Source organism: Eublepharis macularius, chromosome 4 (genome assembly GCF_028583425.1).
Source record: "Eublepharis macularius isolate TG4126 chromosome 4, MPM_Emac_v1.0, whole genome shotgun sequence".
Lineage (NCBI taxonomy): Eukaryota > Metazoa > Chordata > Lepidosauria > Squamata > Eublepharidae > Eublepharis > Eublepharis macularius.
Window position 1 is genome coordinate 7,817,771 of NC_072793.1, and position 16,200 is coordinate 7,833,970.

General features: G+C 44.2%; 1 protein-coding gene across 3 annotated transcripts in view; it reads left to right on the forward strand.

Moving 5' to 3' along the window:
- Nucleotides 1-2,364: 2,364 nt before the first annotated feature.
- Nucleotides 2,365-16,200, forward strand: part of LIMA1 (LIM domain and actin binding 1) — a 64,218-nt gene continuing 50,382 nt past the window's right edge. The window contains exon 1 of one of the 3 annotated variants that reach the window (XM_054979001.1): nucleotides 2,365-2,508. The gene's annotated coding sequence lies outside the window, so the exon portion shown is untranslated. Of the gene's footprint in view, nucleotides 2,509-12,205; nucleotides 12,227-15,707; nucleotides 15,730-16,200 lie in introns of those variants that run through there. The other 2 variants (XM_054979004.1, XM_054979002.1) reach the window with 2 other exon arrangements.

The following is a 16,200-nucleotide window of genomic DNA, read 5'->3' on the forward strand; positions in this document are numbered from 1 at the left end:
GTAAGAAGATGTCCGAGATGGTACGTTCCATCTCCAGCTTTGATTCCCATGAGAGTGACAGTACCGGTAAGAAATTTACTTTTACCCGGGCAGGAGTCTATTTTTTTTATTTCTCTGTCTTGGTTGCATGTCCTTGTTTAAATAGGGGCAGATTAAGCTGCCTTCATTCATCTCTCCAGCTCAGTATTATTTACTATGCCTGACAGCAGCTCTCCAGGGTCTCAGAAAGAGAGATTTCACACCACATATTAACGAACCTGCCCTGGGTAGCCCAGGTTATCCTGATCTTGTCAGCTTTCATGAAGCTAGGCAGGGTCAGCCCTGGTTAATATTTGGATGGGTGACCACCAAAGAAGCGTAGGATTGTTATTGCTGAGGCAGGCAACTGAAAACCATCTCTGAAGTCTCTTGCCTTGAAAATCCGCAAGTTGGCTGTGACTTGTAGTAAGAAAAAAAATTACTGAACCAGGGACATATTCTAGTACTGATGCCCAACCCCTACCCAAAAATGCTAGCATTTTCCACCCAAGCTGTGCCTTCTCCAGGGGGCAATTACAAACCCTTTCTTATAAACTGGTTTTTAGATCTTTGGACTTGATTCATAGAATCATAGAGTTGGAAGGTTCCATAGAGACCATCTAGTCCAACCCCCTGCCCAGTGCAGGATCAGCCTAAAGCATCTCCGACAAATGTTCATCCAGCCTCTTCTTGAAAACTGCCAGTGAAGGGGAGCTCACCACCTCCCTAGGCAGCTGATTCCACCTTTGAACTACTCTGACCTGAAAAAGTTCTTCCTAATATCCAGCCAGTACCTTTGTGCATGTGATTTAAGCCTGTTGCTTTGCGTCCTACCCTCTGCTGCCAACTGGAACAGCTCCTTGCCCTCCTCCAAATGACAGCCTGAAATGATTCAAATAAGGATGTGCTGCACAATCCTATGAAATATCTACTCAGAAGCACTGCTATGTACAATTTGTTTTAATCCCACATAGGATTGCTGCCAAAGTGTATTAAATTATAAGAAGTAACAATTCAGGGTACCTGCATAGTGGAATTCATGAGATTTTCATATACTTCACATCCTTCTTTCTGCTTTTTGATCACATTTTTTCTTTTCACAAAAGGCTTGGTGAAACCATTACAAATACCATCATTTAAATAAATCCAGAGAGGCTGCTCTGTTAAGTTTCTTGCTGTAAATATAAGCAGGGGTGTTATAACATCGTGTTAGTCCTTGAAGTATCACCAGACTCCTGTTTATTTTAGATACCTCCAGAATCCCTGAGACTAGTGGTTTGTTTTTTTTTACTTTTTATTTTCACTATTTTCAATAACAACAAAAGAGATTGTATTCAATAACAAAAATGTGATAGTTACAGAAGATCGTTGGTGTTACATATTACTAGATTTAAACATTTTAAGAAGAATTTCAATTTAGAATATATGAAACACTGATTTAGAATTTAAAGTTTGTCTTATCATTTATACAAACACTCAACTACCCTCCCTCTTGCTGAAATTATCCCCCACCTCCCCCTCCCGTAATAATTTATAGTTAACTTTCCCTTAATGATATTTAGCGTTCCCTTCCCTAACCCACCCCACTTCCCCTGTGAAATAGATATAATTTGCTAGAATCAGTAGTCAAGTGTTATAGACTATCAGGAAACACACCCGAGTCTAGTGGTTTAATAGACAGTATCATAACTTAGGGAGTCCTATAAAACCTTCACACCGCAATGTGCTAAAACGTTGCTTTGGAGACGGGTGGTTGCAAATAAAATTTCCTTTTTCACATTGCAGACTTTTATAAGTTTCTAGTCCTTAAACTTTCACCCAGTCTAAGCTTATTGAAATCAATCACCACCAGTCAACATACAGCCACGTACTCCGTAAAACGCAGAAAGGCGCATTTTTCGAAAGAGAGAAAGACAAACGTATTTCCTCTAAGGCATTCTACTTTTCTATTTGTGTAACTGTTCATTCTTTTTTTTAAAAAGTTTTAGGATCTTAATTAACTAGTCTTTATTTCCTCTAAATAGCTTTGGCTGACAGGCAGTGCTTTGGTTTCTGGGAATCAACAGCCACCAGCCGGGCAGGTCGAAGAACCGAGGCAGGCGAGCCACTTTCCCTTCCAGCGCAGCGCACATGCGCGCTCCCAGCGGTTTCTTGCGCGCGTGGCAAGCGGGGGGCGGGGGGGGGGCGAGAGGGCAAGTCTCAGGCAAGAGCATGCGCAAAGAAACTTGAAGAGCCCTAGGTTGGAAGGTGAGGGGGCGTGGCCGAGGTGGGCGGCTCAGATTCCAGAAGGGGGCGTGGCCACTCGTGTCTTCTCTGCTCGGCTTTCCAAGCGCGCTGTAGCGATAGCGGAGGCAACAGGTGCGTCGAGCCGGGCGGAGGGCAGCGGCGTCCAGGTAGGCGGAAAGGAAGTGCGGGCTGCGCAGAGCCTGGTCGTCTTGTGCATTGAGGTGCAGAGGTCCTCCAACGGTGCCTTCTACAACAGTATTTCAGGTGTGTTAGTGAGAATCTTAAAGGGGGGGTGGGAGGGGGACGTCTCTTTTCCTGCCTGTCTCGCTCTGGTCCTGGAGCGGCGGTGCTCCAGGACAGTAGGTGTGATAGAGAAACGTCGTGCCTTCGACAGCAGTTCTGATAGTCTGCCTTGCAGTAAGGGGTGGAGGAGGGGTAGCCAAGTTATTGATTAAAGTGGGATAGACCTGGGGATCTTGAGGCCTACGAAGTTTATGCATGGACCTGTCATAGTCTTTGAGAGGGTGGTTCCTAAGGTGCTGTGAATAATAGGCTGTAGGTAAATTGTGATAGGACTTTGTGGAAACCTTAATTTGTAAGCAGATGTATCATTGCAGTGTGTGTGCACCCTTTGTCCTCTCCCCTGAGCCCCTTCCATAAGGGTGAGGTCCAGTGTGGTGTAGCAATTAAGAGAGTGCTTGATTAGAGAGGCTCGCAGATGGCAACGTGCCTAAGATCACTTAGTGAGGAACCTTGCTAAGTAATCTTGGGTATGTTGCCATCTGTTTAACCTACTTCATAGGGTTGTTGTAAGGGAGAGAACTCTATATGGGAGAAAGGTGGCATAAAATGTAATGCATCTATTTATACAGTCACTGGCCCTTCAGGTAACTTTCTGGGAGTGGGGTGATCACATATATCAGGATGCAGAGGAGTTAGCCCTGTTAGTCTGTAGTTGCTAAATAGTCAAGAGTCCAGTAGCACCTTTAAGACTGACCAACTTTATTGAGGCATAAGCTTTCGAGAACCACAGCTCTCTTTGTCAGGTGCATCGTCAGTTGGTTAGTCTTAAAGGTGCTGCTGGACTTTCTACTGTATCAGGATGGTAATTGTAGGTGCACTACCTTATGCGTGTGATCCTTTGTAACACTGTTTTGCAGTCCTTGGGTTGCTCTCCTGCAAGGAGACATTGAGGTGCTTTAGCCTTGACAGTTGTGTATTGTGAAGATGTTATTAGTGAGGGTGCCATCCTGAGAATGATAGGCAACTTTTCTTTTAAAGGTTGCTTATGTTTTATTCATTTATATTCTGTTTTTCTCCCTGGCGGAGGGGGGTGGGAATGACCCAAAGCAGCTTACATCATTCGCTTCTTATCCATTTTATCCTCACAACAACCTTATTAGGTAGGTTAGTCAAAGTGTGTGTGATTGGCCCAAGGGCACCCAGAGAGCTCCCATGGCAGAGTGGGGAATCGAACCTATGTTGCCCAGATCCTAGTCAAGCACTCTAACCACTACCCCACACACAAGTTACTTTGGGATTTATGTGAACATTTTTGTTGTGTTATAGCACCTGTCTGATGATGATGATTACTTTTTTAAAATAACCCAATATAATTTGGCTTCAAAAGTATACTTTTGAGCTCCCTAGTCAGTAGCTAGTTATGCGGGAGGATAACTGTAACAAGCGGATAAAGGCCCTCCCTGTTTCTCAGGTCTGACTCTTGTAGCTAAGGTACGGTTCCCTCTGCGCATCTCTCCTGGATCACTCAGAAGGCTGGATTTGGTCCATGGGCCTCCAGTTTCAGGTCCCTGTTTTTTTGTAAGACTAAACCAACAGTGATCCTTATTCTAAATGACTTGGAGTGTTTGATGTGTGATATGCATCTGTTCAATTCTGCCTCTCTTGTTCCTGTAGCAGGCTGGTCTGGAGCATTTTGAACTGTTTGAATGGACTGTGGGGGGTGGGGTGGACAGCTAGAGTTCACTGATTCAGGTTGACTTTAGGAAGTGACGTCCATTTTGACCGATTTTGATGAACTTGATCTTGGGTGGCTGTGTGGTATTTTTCTGCAGACCTGCTGTAGCCTGAAGTCACATCTATCCTGTGTGTTTGGTAGTGAAATTGCTGAGGGTGATTGAGTAATTCCTATGAATTTGCTGAAGCTTTTAATGTAGTGCCTATGTAGGAAGAACTTGGAAGGAAGCAAAATAGCAAAGCTGTGGGATTGATTGCTGATTGCATCAACGTACACATTTATGTAGATATTTGTGTTAAATCCATGCAGGTGCCTGCATATTCCTAATCTAGATTTGGATTATTTTAAGCAAGGAATAATGATCCTGGGGAGAAGGTGCGGGCTGACAATTCACTCTTAACAGTGCTTACAAACCTGCCCTAAGCGCCTAAATAGTCTTTTATTCTGTGGCTTGTTAAAGCTCTGGGTGTGTCTGTAAAGATTAATCAAGTTTAACGAAAAATCTCCTCCCAATTTACGCCCTTGACTCACCTTGCGACCTGCGACCTGGAAATCTCTCTTGGGTGCACTGTGCAAATGAGGAAGTGGCTACTGATGCCCGGAGCAGAAAGCTTCTTTTGAAGCAAAGCTGGATATTCTTGACTCTAACCTACAAAGGAGAAAGTGTTCAAAGTGGGGGTGTTTGGTTTGAAATGAAAAGTTCAGGAATCTCTCCCCACAAAGAAAAGTCATCTGATGACATAAATCATGGATAGCCTTCCCCCCCCCCCCAGTTGCTTGGGTGGGGTGAGAAAGTTCCAATTTAAAAATAGGAAGGGGGCTTGGTATGAAATGCTGAGTCTTCCTTGCTGGAGCTATTCTGTTGTATATAAGGGAAGCGCTGCTGTGAGCATGCAAACAATAAACCTGTGTTTGTGACATCCTGTGTTACACTGAAGAGATCTACAATAGTTAAGGGCAAAGTACAACAGTCACATTTTTCTTCTGCATGTGATTAAAATTGGGCAAGGGGGGGAGAAGGATGCTCTGAATAAATTATTTAATGAGCCTGTTCTTCTTTACAAAAGGGGGGTGGATTGGAGGAGGGACTGTGAAACTATGGTTTATTTTCCCGTGGGTGAATTCAATTAATATTTGGAGGAGAAAAGAACAAGAGTCTAGTAGCACCTTTAAGACTAACAAAATTTGTGGTAGGATATGAGCTTTCATGGTAGGGTCTGAGCTCAGCTATGGCTCACAAAAGCTCATACCCTGCCACAAATTTTGTTAGTCTTAGAGGTGCTACTTGACTCTTTCTGTTTTCTACTGCTACAGACAGACTAATATGGCTACCCATCTTAATCTAATTGGAAGAGTTAATTGACTGTGGATAGCTGTATTCCACCTCACACACGCTGCTGTTCTTCCTATATTACCTGGTGTCATGTGTCTTCTCTGGCATTTTAAATATGAAATTAGTCATGAAGTTTTCCATTTAACCTAACTTATGGCAGCCCATTGATTCTATCAATGCTAATGGCTGCTGATTAGAGATGGGCATGAACCGAAATACGAACCAAAATTTGTGACGAACCAGGCCAGTTTGTGGTTCGTGAACCAGCGGTTCATCAGATCCCATTTCTGATGAACCGCCACGAACTTTAGGCTGGTTCGTTTGGTTTGTTTTTTAGTTTATCACTGCAGACAGCCTTGCGCCAGTCAGACAGTTTCCCAGGCAACAGGGGATGGACTTCCTGTAGACCTTCTGCTGACCCAGAAGTGACCTTTTGTTGACCTGGAAGTGGTGATTTGCGGGCCCGGAAGTGACATTTTCACAAACCAAAATGAACCGATTCGTGAATCAGGGCAAGTTTGTGAAAGTTTGTGGTTCGTGAAACATGACATCACAAACCGCATGGTTCGTTGTTTTTTTTCTGGTTTGCGCCCATCTCTACTGCTGATATCAAGAAGTCTCTCTTTGATTCCTGTATATGTGGTGTGTAGTACTTAGAGTGTTGGGCTAGCAACTAGCAGATCCAGGTTTGAATCCCTGCTCTGACATGGAAGCTTGTTGGGTGACCTTGGGCCAGTCAAACATTCAGCCTAGTGCTCCTCACAGGATTGTGGTGAGGATAAAATGGGGGAGAGGTAAATGATATAAACTGTTTGGGGCCCCTCTTGGGGAGAAAGGTGTTTAGTAAATAAATGCCACTAACTACCTTGCTTTGATTTCTCAGAGGTAATGGATTAAGTATAGCTATTGGATAGAATAGCTGGCCTTGAAGTCTGAAGACACTTCTCCATGCAATAGGGGAGAGCAATGCTGTAAGCTGGTTTGGGTCATTGTTAAGAAGAAAAGTGGGGTATAAAAATCTTCATGGCCTGGCAAAGCTACTCAAGTAATGGCCGATGAACTCCAGCTGCAACCCCAAGCCATAACTTCTGGATAACTATATTATCTTCTGTGAGGTAGTTGAGGCTGAGAGCTTGTGTCTTGCCCAAGACCAGCTAGTGAAGGTTTCTTTATTGCATACATTGTATTTTTAATATGGGTAAATATAAAGTGTGATGCATATATGTGTTATATGCATATTTAAAAGGTAAAGGTAGTCCCCTGTGCAAGCATTACTGACCCGTAGGGGGACGTCGCATCATGACGTTTTCTTGGCAGACTTGTTACGGGGTGGTTTGCCATTGCCTTCCCCAGTCACTTACGCTTTACTCCCAGGAAACTGGGTACTCATTTTACCAACCTTGGAAGGCTGAGTCAACCTTGAGCTGGCTACCTGAACTCAGCTTCCGCCGAGATCGAACTCAGGTCGTGAGCAGAGCTTGGGCTGCAGTACTGCTGCTTACCACTCTGCGCCATGGGTAAATATGCATATTTACCACTGTGGGTATTACAAAGTTACGTTTGCTGCAGAGATATTATTTGATGTAGCCTCCTACCAACCATAGGTCAGTATAGCGTCTAAAGTGACCCTTTATTGCCTTGCTGGCCAGAGATCCAGAACTCGGTTTTGCCCATTCAGCTCCAAAATGCACTTACCTCACTAACCCTTAATTGATGCTGACTTCCTTAGTTCTTTCTAAGCTGAATACTTAAAACTTGACTTGGTGTAATCATCTTCAAAACTGCACACTTGAAGGCAGTTTTTGCCCAAAACGTTAAGCTTGACTACTGTGCTTAATGCGGGGACTCATTTGTCCTTGGTACCCTGGCACTGAATAGAGCTGCTAGCCAGTACTGCCTGTGTGCTGGCAAAGCTGCCAGCAAAAGCAGGTAATTGTACTGTTGCAGATGTCCATCTCTTCTGCCATAAACGTTACTCTTGGAAACAAGAAACCCTTTTATATAGGGTGTTGAATGGCCTCCTTGCATTTGAATATGAGCCTCCAGATTCAATAGGCGATCTCTTATCAGCTGTTTTGCCAAGTCTAGTAGCAAATGTTTGCTGCTGTCTTTTGATAAACTCTGAGGCTTGCCTCCGTTGACTTAATATTCTGTCTGGGTTAGTGAATGTTAGAGAATGTTAAATTATAATTTTAACTTTGGCTGTTAGGACTGCTGTATGGAAGAAGAGGGCTCTAAAGATTAGAGAAATCCAATTTACTTCATTTATAGCCTGCATTTCTAGCCGAGACTCATGGTGGATTACAAAATATTAAAGGAAAAAAATTCAGCCGGACAGCATAAGACATCAAGTAACCAATGCAATAGAACTAAAATTATAAAATGGGAAAACAGTGCAAACAAAACAACTAATTTACCTGAGCTAAATCCTGTAGATAATGACTCTCTTCATCAATTGCATGAAGTGGACAGAAGATGTGGTGTGGATTTTTAAACTTCCTTTAGGCATGGTCTGCAGTGGCCCAGATAGCCCAGAGAAGCCTGATCTTGTCAGATCCCAGAAGCTAAGCAGGGTTGGCCCTTGTTACTAATTAGATGGGAGATCTCCAACAAGGACTAGGGTCGCAATGGCACACCACCGCTGTTAGTCTCTTACCTTGAAAGCCCCATCAGGGATTGCCATAAGTCAACTAACAACTTGATGGTGCTTTCCACCAGACACGGTCCCTTTCCCATGAATCTAGGTTAGAATTTGTTTCCTGGAGTCTCTTTCTGATGTGTTTTTCCATCTCATCTCTTGGGAACTGAGTCTATGCATGCAGCACAAAGAAGTGGTAGAAAACAGGAGCTGCCCATTAGTCCCTCCTTAGTCTTTGTTTTGTGTTCCCACTCACGTGATTTCCATGCAGACATGTTTTGTTGAAACATACACCTGCCCCCCAAAAGTAAAAAAAATTCTGAAAATAGTATGTGCGCCATAGTTAACTTGCAAGAGACAAGGAAATGAAAGAAGTTGAGAAAAAACGTACTTCAAAGGTAGAGGGCAAAAAAGTTAATTAATGATTTGTCATAGGAGGAAGAGGTATCCCTGTCCTAGTTGCTAAAACTTAAGTTTGGTATTTCCCTTAGAATCAAACATAACAATAATTGTCATTAAAGTTCAGTCTCTGTGAACCCATTGTGTGTCTAAAGCAGTGGCATCCAGAGCAAGAGTGTTCCGCACTGGAATTGTGACGGATCAAAGGTTAAAGAACAGCGACGAAGCTATCTTTTATCAAATCACTATGTAAAGTATGTGGCTTCTTCCCGAGTCCATCCCAATGACATTAGCTTTTCTCTTTTATAAGTTGCAGATTCAACAGAGTTTTCTAAAAGTTGCGCTGACACAACAAGATGAAGCCTTGGTTGAGTGCGTTTTATACTCCTGTGCAGTACAAATCTAGAGTGCTGCTCAGGCCAGCACTTGGGGCCGTACTTTCACTTTTGTCCTTCACTTCATAGGTTTTAATAATTAACGTGCTTTCACCTGGAACTGCAGGCACAATATTCCAAAACTATATTTTTAAAAGTTGATACTGAATTTACATGCTTGTACAACTCGGATTAAGTATAGGATTGCCAAAAAATGGGAGGGGTCTCTGAGGTGAGTTGTGAAGCAGCGTATCTCCTAAAAAGGCCCAGGACAAACCACTGTAGATATTAACAGGTAGTTGTGCAGATAAAATGGGAAAGGGGGGAATGTTGTTGTAAGTTACTTTGGGTTCCCAAGAGAGAGCGAAGCATCATATAAATATCTAGGGGAAAGAATACAGTATTAGAGTGGCAGGACTCTGTAGGTGCAGATGCCTCTGCCCTTTGCCCTTCTACACTCTGGAGTAGCCTTGGAATATTCTGCAAACTCCTTCCTCATATAGGAACGAGTAACTTTGTAGGAGGGTGACGTGACGATCCATGCTGGGTAAGGAGCTGTCAAGTCATTTCCTTTTTTGGGTTTCTAACAACTTACTCAGTAAACACTGAGGGAGTTTCCAAAGAAGAGAAATTACATTTTAGTAGTAGTAGTAGGAGTGTGTGTGCGCGTGCTTGTGTGCGCACATGCACTTAGTGACATCCAGGTGCAAATATTTCCTGGAAAATGTAAAGAATAGGTAAAAATCAGTTCAGTAGCTGATTGAAATAAAGGATAATAGCATCTGTGCAACCTCCTCTTGATTTTAAAACTTACCAGTTTTTATACTTCTGATGATTTGAAACTAACATACAGAATAGACATTGCATGGATTTATTTCATTTATTTATTTATGTCATGTATAGTCCACCTTTCTCACTGAGAATCAAGGTGGTTTACACAGTGTGAGATTAGTCCAGTCAGTATCAGGAACATTTCCATAAACAATGCCATAGGGTTGTTTATGGAAAGTTCACAAAGACGGAGCAATGGCAGGAATCCAATACAACATAGTGGCGAAGTCTGAGGTTCCTAACTCATTAGCGGATCATCTGAGATGCCCTCCCTACAATACAGCCCTCCTATCTGAGTAAAAAGCCCTTTTGAATAATTTGGTTTTGCATTGTTTGCGGAAAGCCAGGCAGGTGGGGGCTCTCCTGACCCCCTCAGGCAGGCTTGTTGGATGCTCTGTGAACACCTGTCTAGGGGGGTCGAGGAACTTTGCAGCAGCCTCATGTTCATTTTTAAAAAATAAAGAATTGTTTTTCCTGTATCGGTTTCATGTTTTTGCCGTTTCTTTATCCGGTTTCTTAATTTAAAGATCACTTAAATAGTACTGATCTGGTGTGTTCTTCTGACATCAGTATGTTTAAATCTCTACATGGCTGCATCTGTGGATGATAAATCTAGAGAGTGGAGAAATGAACAGACAAGACAGATCTTTCTACAAACCTGAAAAAGCCCCCGGTTTGCAGAAAATATAAGATCTTTTTAAAAAATACATTGGGTGGGGTGGGGGTTAACCCACCTCAATAGTGGAAGCAGCACACATACCTTTAAGAAAGAAGATCTCCATGGATATTGTGGGGATTCCTAGGCAACCATGACAGTATTGCCGTCTTTCAAGCCCTGGGTTCTGTCAGTAAAAGTTTGTGTGTGGGGGCTTTCCAAGGCTGTATTGGCCTCCCAGTCAACCCTGTTCTTCTCCCTCCTGTGCTGGAGGGAGGACATACCAGAGCTAGGCCCAGCAGGAGCCACTGGACAACGTGCGACCATGCAATTTGCACAATTTGCCCAGATGTGGTGGTGGCAACAATTTAATGGCACACAGCCTCCACTCAGCTTGTGTAACTTGGCTGTGCCCTATAGTGGCCACTGCACAGTTCACCTGAACTATTTGCTACTTCATGACTTTTGCAACTTGGTTAGACCGGGAGAAGTTGCCGGGGAGAGGGAAGGAGGGAAAGCTGAGAGCCAGTCTGGTGTAGTGGAAAGAGAATCAGACTTGGATCCGGAAGACTCGGGTTCAGCTCTCCACTCTGCCACGGAAGCTTGCTGTAGGACTGTGGGCCAGTCACTCTGCCTCAGCCTCATCTACCTCACAGGGTTGTTGTGAGGGTAAAATGGAGAGGAGAATGCTTTGGATCGCCACTCGGGAGAAGGGTGGGGTATAAATGATTTTTTTAAAAGATGAAGAATGAGGGGCAGATAAAAGAGAGGTTGATTGGTGAGTAGGAAGCGGGGGGAAAGTAAGCAGGAAAAAGAGAGAGGATACGGAAGCTGCCAGAAGGAAAGAAATCGGAAACGGAGGAACACAAGGGAATATAAAGTGACCCTTGCAAGTACTTGCAGGTTCCCCACTTAGATAAATATATTTTATAGAATCTCAGTCCTGAAGTTTTGAAGAGAATGCTTGAAAATAAGCAGTGTGTTACAAATGCCTCGTGTAAGTTCTTATGAAATGCCTACTGACTTTGCCCAGATGCAAGATAAAAATCTTGGTACTCTTGGCAAAAGTACAAGTGTGTTCTGGTGCCCACACGACATGTCTCTGCAGATGTTCTAAAAAGGGGAAAAAACCACTTCTGCATAGCCATTCTAGCTCTGTGCATAGATTTCTGTATAGATGTTGTGGAGGCAAGTAGCGCACAATTTTCACTATTTGCATTTTTATAGGAAAATTGACCTGGCGGAGAGAGAGCTAAAGTTTGCTCAACTTGCCTAGTCTAATACAGAATTTCTTTCCTAACTGAGAAAGAATAACAGGATAATGTGTCAGAGTGAATTTTTGCAGTTGAAGTTAGTTGGAAGAGCTGAAATTTGGCAGAGATAAAAATTTGCAGCGCCTCCTGGGGCTGCTTCTCAATTTGTCATGTTTTGCTTCTGAGTTGCTGTTCGTTTGGACGTTTGGGTAAAAGCAGCCTGTATGTTTTTAAGCTCTCGGTATCTTTTGCTGCTTGTAACTGAATGGCAAAACCTCAGATTTTAGGAAAACTGGTTTCCTCAGCTACAAGTCAGTTTCTACAGTTCTCAAAACTGTTCTGTTCCTCTCCGAATGCCTGTTTAGTGGTGAGGGGCACGAGGATTTACCTGGGGGAATGCTTGCTTTTCACTTGAGTGTTCATGTGTAAACATTAACTAGCCAGAACCCTTGTGCTGCTGCTGCTGCTCTGAACTGGGTGTGTCAGCATTAAAAGACAGACCTGGAGTTTACAGAGTTCAGGTGGGTCAATTTTGATTCCTTTCTGGTGGTAACTTTCAATTTTGGTTCCAAGGAATTCTGCAGATCCCAGTCCTAGACGAAAAGAGAAGGAATTGTGGGGGGGGGGGGAGGGATGGTCCGCCCACTCGACACTGCTAGGCTTTCTTGTGCAGGCACAGCAGGGTGCGTATTCCAGGGCACGTTCTCTCTTAAGGGCAATGGTGAGTCCTCGCAGCTCTGGTCAGTGCCTGTTGGTGAGCCAAATGTGTGCCCTTGAACATTCCTGTGCCGGGGGGCGGGGGGGACAGACCCATGTGAAAAAGTAGCAGAAAGCTTCAAGCTACCTGAGCCCTGAAGACGATCAGTGGGAATGAGTTCCATTTAAATCATAGTACTCTAGCACATTAGGAGGGCAGCCCTGATGTGTGTGTGTAATGAGGTACGCCTAGTGGGGTTCAGTTCCACCGGCAGTGGCTGATAGGTCTGAGCTTTTTAGCGAAGCTGAGTACCTTCCTTGTTTCACTACCTCTAGCTAGCTTTTATAAGGAACAAAACAAAGCGCAAGCACAAAAGACTTCAATAAAGTTAATAAGAGAAGGGAAAGAGACACTCCAAACAGAATCGGGTTAAAGGTGCTTTTATCACTATTGGGCATAGTATTCCATTCCCAGAGTCGAGAGCTGTGCTGTCATAAACTTGCGCCCCCCCCCCCCTTCACTGCTGTAAGTGGAGCAAAATTCTTTAGTCAGTTCTAGCTTTTCATGATGGCCAGGAGAGAACTAGGATCCAAGACTCCTGACCTTCTTCCTAGAATAGGTGCTCGGGTAGTGGCCAGGCAGGTGGGTGGGGGCTTCAGCGCCTTGCAAGGGTTTCGAAGGAACATATACTTGTATGTCAGGTATGTCATATGCTGTATGTCATAAATATACCTTCAGGGGCAGAGTTGCCTTATCTACAGTGCAGTTTTTATGCGCTAATTTTTTACCCGTGAGCCAGCATGCCACCTTGGATCCTCCTGAAGTGGCCACCTGGTTGAGCGCTCCCTTCGAGCTGTCTCTTTGGTCACAGCATGGCCCATTCTTTCTCTGTGGCAAATCCAAGGAGGTACACAACATCCTATGCTATTTGTCTTCTGTAAGAAATGTAAGACTGTAGTTGAATGTGGGTATTGTACACAGTTTATTTCATAAGGAGGGTATTCTGAGGGAAAGTTGCATCGGTGTGTGTGTGTGTTGGTCTCTCTCCCTCTTCTCTGTTTTAACTGTCTGATACCACAGGTCAGGGTTTGTTTCTTTCTCAGTTGCTTTGTGTTGCCGAGGTTGATGGGAAAGGTAAATACAGTAAAAGCTTTGTTATCTGCCACATGCTTATCCAGAAGGATCAGGGAACTGACAGCGCCCAGAGGGCCCGCTCCTCCCCCTCAGCCCCTTGCCTGTGTGTCTTCAGGCTCACACACCCACTTCTGCCTCTTCAGCCGGCCAGCTGGATGCTGCCAGGTGTTGCTGGGCTTCTGTGCTGTCATCCTCAGTTGTCTCCTTCCAATTCAGCCTGCCCTGACTATTCCTCTGCATTTTCAGGCATCCGCCCTGTGCCGGCCAGCTTGGGCCTCCAGATATTGCTGGGCTCCTGACGGCCAGTGCTGCTGATGGGCTTCATCCTCAGGCATTTGCTTCCCCATCAGTCTGCCTCGAGCTACCGGGAGCTAGCTTTGCCAGAGGGCTTCTGGCTGCTGCCCCACTTGTCTGCTTGCTGTGTAGGATGGGTCAGTGGCCTGGGCGGAAGGGGAAGGGCCCCACCAAGAGTTAAGGGCTGTTCTCATGGCCTTCCCAGTGGGGTGGGACTTGGTTGTTGTGGATTCCTCTGGATGGAGGCAGAGCAGAGAGATAAGCTTGATTGTCCGGCCTGCCTGATTAGCCCCCCAAGCACCCATTCCCCATCGTGAATGCCAGATTACAAAGCTTTTACTGCACTTTAAATTTTGGGGGGAGCGATCATTTGGTAATAATTTCGTATATTTGGGGGAGAGCAGTTAGTACATAGAAATGTTAGAAATCGCTGTGCTTGAGCCTTCCTGCATTAGGGCCTGTGTTCCTGTATCTGAATCAATGACTGCATGCTTGACTTTCAAAGCTCCAGTTGTTGTAGGTGAACAATTTGATAGAAGTGTAAGATGAATTTTACAGGCATGTGCAATTGTGAGTCATTAATGATCTAGATCATTCCTTGAGGATTTAATTGGAGCCCGAGTTCATCAGGAATGGCCTTTGATGCAAGGGCTTGTCACTTGAAAATGTGAGGTGAAGTACTTAACATGTTGTGATTTACAGTATTCCAAATGCCTATAATCCTTAAAAATACCTTGTATGGTAAATTGGTACTTTGGGACTAGACATGGCCACGAACCAAAAAAACCCCGAACCACGTGATTTGTGGTTCATAGCATACCATGAACTTCCGACCTTTTCCCAGTTTGGGAATTGGTTTGTGGTTCGTGGTTCATGGCATTTCAACTGCCTCCCCCCCCCCCCAGCTACTGAAGCCGGTGTGGGGCATTTGAAACAGACAGCCCCTTTCTTCTGCTGCCCGGGCAGCGGGAGAACAGAGCTATCAGTTTCACAGACCCCACACCAGTCTCAGCCCATTGGCTGAACCCAGTGCTGGGTCTGTGAAACTGACTGCCCCTTTCACTTGCTGCCCGGGCTGTCAGTTTCACAGACCCTGCGCTGGAACTGGTGCGGGGTCTGTAAAACTGACAGCCTGGGCAGCAGGAAAAAGGGGCTGTCAGTTTTACAGAGTAAAACAGGGCTAGAAAAATTTTTGTTCCATAAAAATGCGGTCACATGGAACTCACGTTTCGCTGCAAACAAACCAGCCATTCCGTACGGAATTTTGTTCCATGGTTCGTTTCATGCTCATCTCTATTTGGGATTGAATCTAACAGGAAATGGCTTGCCTTTGGACATACTTCCTGTCACAGTAGTGGCTGGCAAATGGCGCCATCCTGGAGCCATTTAATGTTTGGAAAACAGTGTGTATTCTCTCGCTCATTCTCATTCTCTCTCATTCCCCCACGCAGGGGAAGATCCACATAGGTTTCCATGGCCAGCTCACTTTCCCAGCAAACAAAGTAGAATAACCAGTTTTAGTGTTTCATTTGAGCCATGTCTTGCAACTGTTGGGCCTCAGAATCTGTTTTGGGTGGTGATCGTTGCTGGTTGGGCTAGTTCTCTTTTATGCATGTAGGCAAGTTGGAAAAGAGAGCTCTTGAGCATTGCCTTTTAAAGATAGCTTTGAACGTGGAGCAAAAAGTCACAAGAAACCTTGCCCTCTCTCCCATTTTAGAGTGGAACATCTTATGAAAGGTGGTGTGAAGGGGGTACAATGTTTTTTTTAGTGGGCCTGGAAATGTCTTCTAACACTGACTTTGGTAGCACCCCATTTATCTGAAAGGAAGACTGTTTTCTCTCCAACATCTGCCATGAAGAAAAGTGTGTGCCTTTGCATACAAGTTACAACTATATACAGTAAGTAAATTTATGCATAAAATTTTATTACAGTACATAATTATAATTGGTATTCAGATGTAAGAACTGCATGGGTTGAAAAAGAAAAAACAACAACCCTGAGTCTTCCTTTCAGCCAAATAGATTATTGTTTAGTTAGATTGCCTTATATTCAGGGTTGTCTTCCTTTTGGATAAGTACAGTATTTGCAAAATGCCCCTTCATCACCCTCAAATCTTATTTTAATCTTTGTGCAGAGCATAGCAGTTTTTAAAATGCTTTAAACCCCAGGCAATTCATATGAGAAATTGTGCCACTTTAGCATCACTTTAAGTGGAGCGCTGCTTGCCTCTGGCTGCCTTGACAAGTCACATTAAGAGATCTCATCCGATAGGACACGAGATTGGTCTTGTATCTGGGAAGCCCATATTTAAATCTCTAACCAGCCCTGAAATTTAACAGGGCTTCTCTTGAAAAAGGAAAAGGTACACA